The sequence below is a fragment of the Drosophila mauritiana genome, chromosome X, assembly GCF_004382145.1.
Source record: "Drosophila mauritiana strain mau12 chromosome X, ASM438214v1, whole genome shotgun sequence".
NCBI classification, from domain to species: Eukaryota; Metazoa; Arthropoda; class Insecta; order Diptera; family Drosophilidae; genus Drosophila; species Drosophila mauritiana.
The window spans coordinates 17,977,444-17,986,368 of NC_046672.1; the positions used below are offsets into that span (position 1 = coordinate 17,977,444).

General features: G+C 43.3%; 1 pseudogene; it reads right to left on the reverse strand.

Moving 5' to 3' along the window:
• Positions 1 to 715: 715 nt before the first annotated feature.
• LOC117147368 lies at positions 716 to 2,675 on the reverse strand (annotated as a pseudogene).
• Between the last annotated feature and the right edge of the window lie 6,250 nt (positions 2,676 to 8,925).

Here is an 8,925-nt window from a genome sequence, read left to right on the forward strand (position 1 = left end):
CTAAACACATTTGGAAAACGAAAGCAACGTACTCAACGTCCTTGTGGGTATGAGTATGAGTATATGAGTCACATTGTCCTGCCGCTTAAACATTTTGAAGTAATCCAATTTTTGAAGATTTAGGGCCAGATTGGACTGTATTTCTTTGGGTTTTCGATTAGTGATCTCGGTGCCCAGGTCGTCTGGTGCTAGCTTATAACTCGGTGGAAAATATCGTAGTGTTGGCGTTTTACGATTGCTCTAAATGCTACAAATCCCATCGTTCTCATCCTTTCCACAATCTAGTACATGGACTTTCAGTACGCGGTGCCACTTGTAAAGTTTACGAGATAGATTCCTAAACGCTGGTACAAAATTCTGGCTTTCCTTGCAGAATCCGCTAAAGAACTGCACCAGTTTCCCAGTCGTTGGTTCACTAAGTCCGGACTCGAAAGATGAAAAATCCAACTGCTCCACATTGTCATCCGGATTAAAAAGTAGTTCGCCGTGTCCAGCGGAAAGAATCAGGACGCACAAGAGAAGTGAGAAGGCTGATAAAGTATCGTTTGGATACATTATAAAAAGATACACGTTGTGCGACTGGCAAACTGCCACTGATGGATCTACATAATTTAGGTGTGATTTGATTCGGTTGGAAAACCAAAAATAAAAGGTGTGAAAATTGCAATTTTCACTTTAACTTGGTTGACTTCATTTTCACGAAGTTTAACATGTTTTTATTTAATTTGTTGTTTTTAACTGTACAGCAAAGTGTGAATGGATTTGGCCGGAACATTGACAACGAACTGACGCCGAATACTATCCACCAGAGTGATGTCCAGATCGGCGCGACCACTATTGAAGAGAACGGCGGCGATTTTGTTGTCCGGTCGCAGGAATGCAACGGAATCCAGATTAACATTACTAGGTACTGCATCTATGCGAACGGATCCCTCTGGAACCAACTTGGAGAAGTGACCAATGGCATAGAACATGGGCTGCTTGTAGAACTCTTCGAATGCTGCAAGAAAATCATATCACTAATCACAAACAGATCAAAGGGTAGTATTAAAATATCCCACTTGTTGTATTCACAATCACTGGGGCATCCACCGTGTTGTCCACGTAGTTAGGACCGCCAATCTCGTCCAGACAAATGTTCCAGTCAATCCAGCCTTGGAAGCCCAGCTTAATGTTAAGCAAGTAATCTCGGGCATACTTCTCGGCCCGCTCCCAGCTTCCCAGGAGAGGAGCAGCTGCCTGCCAGGGCTTGTCCCCTATGCAGGACTCGGAAACTATCAAAATCTTGTCGGGGGCATATTCCGTGGTCTGTTCGATAAAGCTGTTGCCAAAAATTTCATCCCAATACCAGTGCAGCGACAGTCCATCGAGGTAATCAATCGAGTTTGGCCGAGTGCGGTTCATCTGGAAATATCCGCGATAAGTAATGTGAACTTTGTAGTTTAATTGGTGCTAATTTGGTCATGCCTCTTGTGATTTATTAACACTCAATTACTTACCACTTTAAACCAATGGGGAAGGGAATAGGGTTGGTCATCGTTGCCAAACAGGATGATGTCCTTGAATTCAGAGTTTCGGATCGTGGGACCCAGATGATCGTTCAGCCAAATGGCCTGCGTCTGTGGCGTCCATCCCAAGCTCATGAACTTAACGAAGTACATGAAAAACATGCCATTCAGTGGCTCGTTGCCCGTGGAAATGGCCCAAATGGGAATGCCATTGTCCTCCATAAGTCTGAGCCAACGCAGATGGTAATCGGCCCAGGTCTGATAGTAAGCCCGCTTGAGGCGTCCAAATCCTGTCCACCTGTTGTTCGTCTTCATCCAGGGCGGGGGACTCCAGGCGGCTCCTTTGACCAACAGATTCTTCACTCCGGACACCTCAATGAGGCGCTTGATCTGTGCGACTCGCGTCACATCATGCGCGTTCAGTTCATCCATATCGGATAGCACGGTGTTGCCCTCCTCTTCGGCAAAGGACCAGGGTTCCAAGTCAAAGTCACAGCCGCCAATGGAAACTCGCATGAGATTGAAGCCCAGTCCATCCTCGGCGTAAAAGGACTTGTACAGATGGTCAGCCAGTTCTGAACGCTTGAAGTTCCACTGCTCTGGTGTAGCTGACCCCGAAACCAACCATCTTCTGGTGGGTCTTACTTCTGTCCAGTCGCAGGGTCACCGTGCGAGTTATGGAGCTCTCCCGGGACTCCAAGGTGAAAGCACTGGCCACCACCTTATCGAACAAACGAGACAGGATTGTCGCATTCGCAGTCTCCTGGGTGGGTTCCACATAACCCTGCACGGTAAACTTCTCCTCCTTCCCGAATTTGTCACTAGTTGTGGAGAAGCGTAGACCCTGTTTAGAACTGGAGATCAGGAACCACTTATTTTCGTCCGTCAGGACGGGATTCTCCAGATAGTCACAATAGTCCGCCGTGCAGACGCACACTTTGCCATGTTTGGCATCGATGAGTTTGCAGTGGATCGATTCAGATTGGCCACCTGCGGGTCCAATTTTAGTTAGACTTTCTGTTTATGAGTTAAGTTTATGGCCACTTACCAATTGCCGACCAATTGCCAATACCAGAAGCACTCTCAGCACCAGGATTCCACTGCTGGCGAACATTTTTCCCATTGACCGTTCACTCCGAACGCTGCCACCTGATTGACACCTGGTTCTTTTGGGACACGCAACTGGAGGTATTTGCTGTTAATCTTACCACTTGACGTTCACTTGAAGACAAGGAGCAGGAAGCAACACAAGCATCATCCCTCTCGAATCTATCGAGCCGATCTGGAACGGGCTATCGATCAAATCCTTAACGTGGAGTTCCCGGGAACATCGCACTTTGCCGGAACAAAGATAGTTGTCCTGCGAAATTTTGTTAAACTGATATACAACTTAAGTCCCTTGAAGCCAGAGGCGCGGAAAAAGCTGGCATACCTGTATTATTCCCTGCGCGCGAAGAAGCAACTTTCCGGAGTTGGATTCAAGAACTTGCTGCTGAAATCAGTAAAGAATTACGTGTTTGTTGGAAAGCAATATGTTGGTTGCATTGCCTCACGTCCTTCGTTGCGCGGCTTCAATTGCTCCCTTTGGATTCTATTCCATTATCTTAGTGTGGAGTCGGAAAAGCTTAAGCCCAGATCCGTGTTGTTAGTATTTCTCGGCTACGTGCGATTCTTTATGAACTGCAAGGAGTGTGATAAGAAGATAAGCGAGTTCAAAAAGCTCCGACCGATTGCAAATGTGACCAATGATGATGAACAGATTTTGTGGCTCTGGGCAGCGCATAATCATGTCAACAAACAGTTGGCCGGCGATTCTACAGAGGATCCGAAATTCCCAAAGATTCAGTTTCCAAGCGAAAGAGATTGTCCCAATTGTGGGTCGCCAACGCGACCGAATGGCGCACCGAAGAAGTATTGCACTATCTGAAAGGCATATATGCCTTAAAAAACTTAAGTTGGTTCGGAATGTCATCCGGAAAACATGCAATTGAATAAACAAAATGTAACTTTGTAATATTTAAGTTTAAAGCACGTTTTAAATATTTTAAAAATGTTTAATAAAGAATAAATAGTTTCATAACTTTTTAGCCCCCCTGGGGGACACAATACACAGCTGAGTTTTATTCTTAAATCTATGTTTGAGGCCTCCCGCGTGGTCATGTCACTTGACACTCCGGCAATAGGCCGCTGCAATCGTACTCATCTGTAGTTTCCACTTATGCTGTCCCGTGACATGTTTATTACAGCCTACTTATGTCTAAACACATATTTAGACAATCTCAAAGTGAGTTATTTTGTTGGGAATGGTGTGTTGCACATGATTTCTAGAGGATGTATACTAAGAAAAATAATAACTTTATATAAAAGATACTTATCAATATCTTAATACGGTTGACAATCTTTAAAAACCTTTTGAAGAACTTTTTCAGGAGGTTTTAATTCAGTTCTTTCTTACAACAGGCTGGTCAGAGATTCACTGGCCACTTGCCGGGATTCGTTTCGCCATCAAGTTAATCATGTTATTGAAGCTACCCGAACTGAAGTTACAAAATCCAAAACAAAGGCAAAGGCCGTTCAGAGGGCGATTGAGGCAGGCAGGAGGAAAAGTGGTGGGGGGCGGGGTCGAAGGGCGCAACAATTCATGTAGAATATTGTTTATGAATTCAGCTCGCTATCGCAAATCTCTCACACACACACTAGCACACACGCAACAGTGCACAGGAGCGAGCAGGAATTTCGTAGCATACTTTCATGGGCAATTGATAAGCAGTCGTCGTCCTTTGCGGCAGGGAGTTTGTTATGGTTAAAGTTTCTGCGGTTCTTGCCACATATTTTATGGCTGTCCACTTCCGCATTTGGAGTGTGAGCCAATGGACCCTATGCACGTACATATTAAATATAACACATATACATATAGAATGTGTATATATTTATGTACATAACATGACCCTGCCTGCGCACAGTGGTTCCCAGTGTATGGGGACCAGTACGGGACCAGTACGGGACCGAGTACGGGACCGAGTACGGGACCAAGTACCGGACCGCTCAAAGATTTGACCAGTGATAAATGGATCAGAGCTCAATAGAAGTCTGTTCAAAAGGTTCAAAGTTCTTTTTGTAAGCATACAAATAAATAACTTCATTTGCGTTGGAGTTGCTTCGCATATATAACACCTGGGCACCTGTCGGCACTTAAACTAAACGTTTTCTTAATTTTAAAATGTTAATAAACAATATACAAAAAATATTATTAAATTAAGTGGAAATGGGCATAACGAAAGCTTCAACGAAAGATAGCAAAACACAGAACGTCGTACATACACTTTTTTTCAAATATACTAAATACCTTTGTTTATTATCTGCCTTCCATTGCAGAGTATTGTCGATTTATAAGGTTTTTTATCTTACGCGGCAACATTCGATTGATATCATGCTGTCAAGACAAAAACATGAATAAATTTGAATAGCTAGACTAATTATGAGAAAGTAATGATACACTTAAAGTCAAAATTTGGACTTTAATGTTTTTATTTTTGGCCTATGGGTGGAACCACTGTGCTGCGGCTCGACTGGTGTTCCATTGCCGGGACCAATCAAGGAAAGTGTTAAGGTTTTATGCTCAACGCACACGAAATCACTCTTGGCCATGGCTTACGAGTATTCCAAAATTCTCGGCCAATTGAAACTTTTTGATGATGCGGGTCTGCGGCCATTTATGGCTAATGATTTAGTGGCTTCCATTGATTTATGGCCAACCGGCACCCACTCAACTCAATCAGCTGGGAATGACTTGGTTTCCCCAATGGACCTCTGAGCTGCCGAATATTTGAACACAGTCAAGCGTTCCTATGTGACCAAGTATTCCAGCTAGCTATATTTATTCGAATATATGTAGCAGGTATGTAAATAAATTCCACTTAAATTAGCCAGTTTTTTGTACAGTTCATTTATTTTAATCTACTTAGAGTCCCTTTTTTATTAGTTACTTTCACAGAAGTTTTTCTGCGTTTCACTAACCTTTATTTCTGCTTTATCATCTCATAAGCTTCGTTGTCCGCTGGTTTTTTACACTAGTGCTAGCACTCAACCCATTTCCCCTTGTCACTTCATACAAAACTCAATTAATAAAAGTTGACGGCGCGCATTGAGCGTAAAAATGCGTTGATGAGGCATAAAAGTGTTTTAACCCTTCGCACACACACACTTGCACACACAACAAAAAAGGGGCATACCTGTACATATATATTTGATAACATTGCCGCCATCGATGAAACCCTTGAGTGGGGACAACTGCCACTCGACACCCCTTGTGGCATAAAAAATTATGCAAATGAATGGGCCTCGCAGGTTCGGGGGAGCCGCTAACGATGCTAACCATCGAAAAAAGTTGGAAAAAAAGCAGGAAAAACTGGAGGGAAAAACAGTAAGCAAGGGACGCACACAATGAAAATCCCCGAAACAATAACAATCCGCTGATGATAATCTCCAGGCAGGTAACGAGCGAGTCCTGGCTTCCGTCTGCCGTCACGCATTCCTGCCCGACACCCCTCAATTTCCACCCCCTCTTACACCCCTGCCCGCCACCAAGTTGTTCTTCGTGTTTTATGTTAATGAATTTATTTATTATTATTTCATGTTTTTTTTTTTTTTTGTCGAGGGGTGCGCTCCTCTTTCCCCATTTTTACTCGGTGCTTAGGCCTCGATCCAGAGCCGCCATAAATTAATTTGGCCACCGCAGGATGTGGAAAACAAGAGAGAGTAACTGGCATTGGCAGTCGTAAGGGCGCAACATTGCGTATACGCCATGTGGGCGGCTCTTATCGCTGCACGTGGACTATCTGTCGCTGCTGTTCGTCGAGATGGTTGCCTCTTAGCCCCGCCAGGGTTGTCACCTCGCTGCAGGCGGATCCTTGGCGAAATAACTCTTTTATTTGTCGGTTTCGCCGCGGATCCAAGACAGTTGGAAGTCCCTACACAATCCCCCTTGCAAAGCTAATTACAAATGGAGCATTTAGGAGGGACGGAGAAGCTGGATGCCGCCACGGCATCAGCTAATTATTTAAAATGCTCGGCGACATTAAAAAGCACTTTCGCCGCGCAATGATAATCACAAAATGTTGCCGCGTGTATTATCCCGAGCAAAACCCTCCATGTTCTTGTATATTTTGTGCTGCTGCTTTTGTGGCTTTTTTGATAATGACGCTGATTAGTCAGCGCTTACGACAACTCGGCAATGTCTTCTTCACAGCTTTTTTCTCTTTTTCCTTTATATCGCCGAATCTTGGGGCAAGAAGACGAGGCAAGGAAGATAGAGAGAGGAGCGGGTGAGCTTGAGGATTAGCAACTTCTAGGAACTTTAAAATTAAGTTCCCCCAACTGTCTCTGACGCAATCGAGTCGACTGGAAAAACGGAAATGGAAATGGAAAACTGTGTTCAACAAAAAAACAAAAATACGCAAAAACGAAACGAAAAAGAACTAAATTTGATTGATGGCAAAGAGTTTTGTTTGCCGCTTGTTTTCTTTCACTGCACTCAACTTGGACATATAAACTGAGCAGAAATATTCCCATTCCCATTCCCATTTCCATTTCAATTTTCATTTTCACTTGGGCTGGGGCTAAATTGGGATGGGGTTCGGTTGGGGGTTTGTGAAATTTCATAACAAACAAACAGAAGTAAAAACAAACATGGAAGCGTCTGACTCATAAAAGTTTAGTTCGTCTAATTGCAGCTGAAAATTATTTGGATTTGCTTGGGATTTTGATAAATTGCCCATTTCCATCCGAATGGATAAACACACACCCACTGCGTACGATGCACACACACCACCAGCGATCCGGAGAGTCGTCTTTAATGAACTGGCCCATGGATCGGCGAGAATCCGCAGATGTCTCGCTCCCGAAGTTAACACCTCACGGTCCTCCAGAGGGCCGTAAAAACTGATGCGGCCATTGGCTGGGCAATTAACGGGCATGGCAACAACTGGAACAGCCAACAGCCGCCAATGGGATGTGTGTAAGTACAGTGCGTTGCGGTGGTGTAAGGCAGCACGACAAAGTAATGGTAAGCTCTGCCCATCAGTTACTGCCTATAATCTTACATATAAGATTTTGCTATTAGCCTTCCAATTAATGCATTTATTGCACTCCTAGAGTTGATTTAATTTCAAATATAAGTTAAGTTCAATAAATACCCTTTTGTGTTACAAGTTACTTGCCTTACACTATGTACCTCACTGTGCGCACATAGAAAAATGTAAATTTTCAGCCAGCAACTACCGCTTTTCGTACCGGCAATATGCCCACCCACTTGGATGTGGTTTCACTGCTCCTCCCTGTCCGTCCACTTTGGGGCGCCTTGAAGCCCCAACCCCAACTCCAACCACCCCCCGCAAACCCTGCTCACTCTCTACTTGTCTTTGTCTTTCTGTGTGTTTTCAGGGGGGGTTACGTCATTGAGGGACACGCAATGGCAAATGTTTGTATTTTTATTATTATCGTGTTATGCCATGTATTTGTTTGTTTGTTCGTTTGTTGGATGGCCGGATTGTTACCCAGCCACGTCATAGCGTAGGGATCCTAAAAAAAAGAAGAAAAATTAAGGGGGCTGGGGGGTTATGTGGGTCGGTGGTCCTGGGAGGAGAAGGACTCGTTCTGGAGGTGCGCCCGTCGCTCGTACGCACTTTCCCCCGGCTCTAGGACTTCGCGTATCTAGCGCTCTGGTGATAAAGTTTTTCCCCGCCAACTGCTGCTCCTACACAGAGCGAAAAAGGGTGGACTATTTGTAAAAATCTAGCAAATATATCGTTGGCAGGAATTGGAAAAAAGATTCAAGCCATTGCACTATAGGCTGAATGGTACCTTTTTGTGACCAAAAAGCCATTTTTCAAAAGTCCGTAATACTAAGCTTTGATTACACCATTATGTTAGTATAAGATTAGACTTTAGTGTTGCGTACTAGAAATTTAAAAAAATCCGCATCCGTCCTACAAAGTTGCAAATAAAATGAAAGATTGCCGCCTTAATGATTTTTCAGTGTCTGGCACGAAAGTAGAGGTGCCTTTACAAAGTTTGCTTAACCATACAGCTGTTATTATTTTAACTTTGCAAGAAGAAGGCCTATTAAGAATGCAAATCAAAAATTGATCACGAAAATTTCGTTTTACTTTAAAGATATTTATTTATTATTTATTTATTTAACCCAATACAAAAAACAGAAACTAAATATCTCACTCCGTTTTAATGTTATTAATTTTGGCCACAAAAAGGTACCTATGAAGATTTTATATTGTTGCAAGTTCCCTGAAAATTATCATGATTTTTTATAAATAATTGTAAGTATATTGCCGGTGAAAATCTTATATATATGTACATATGTATATAAATGCATATATATTTTCCAACACACAAACACACA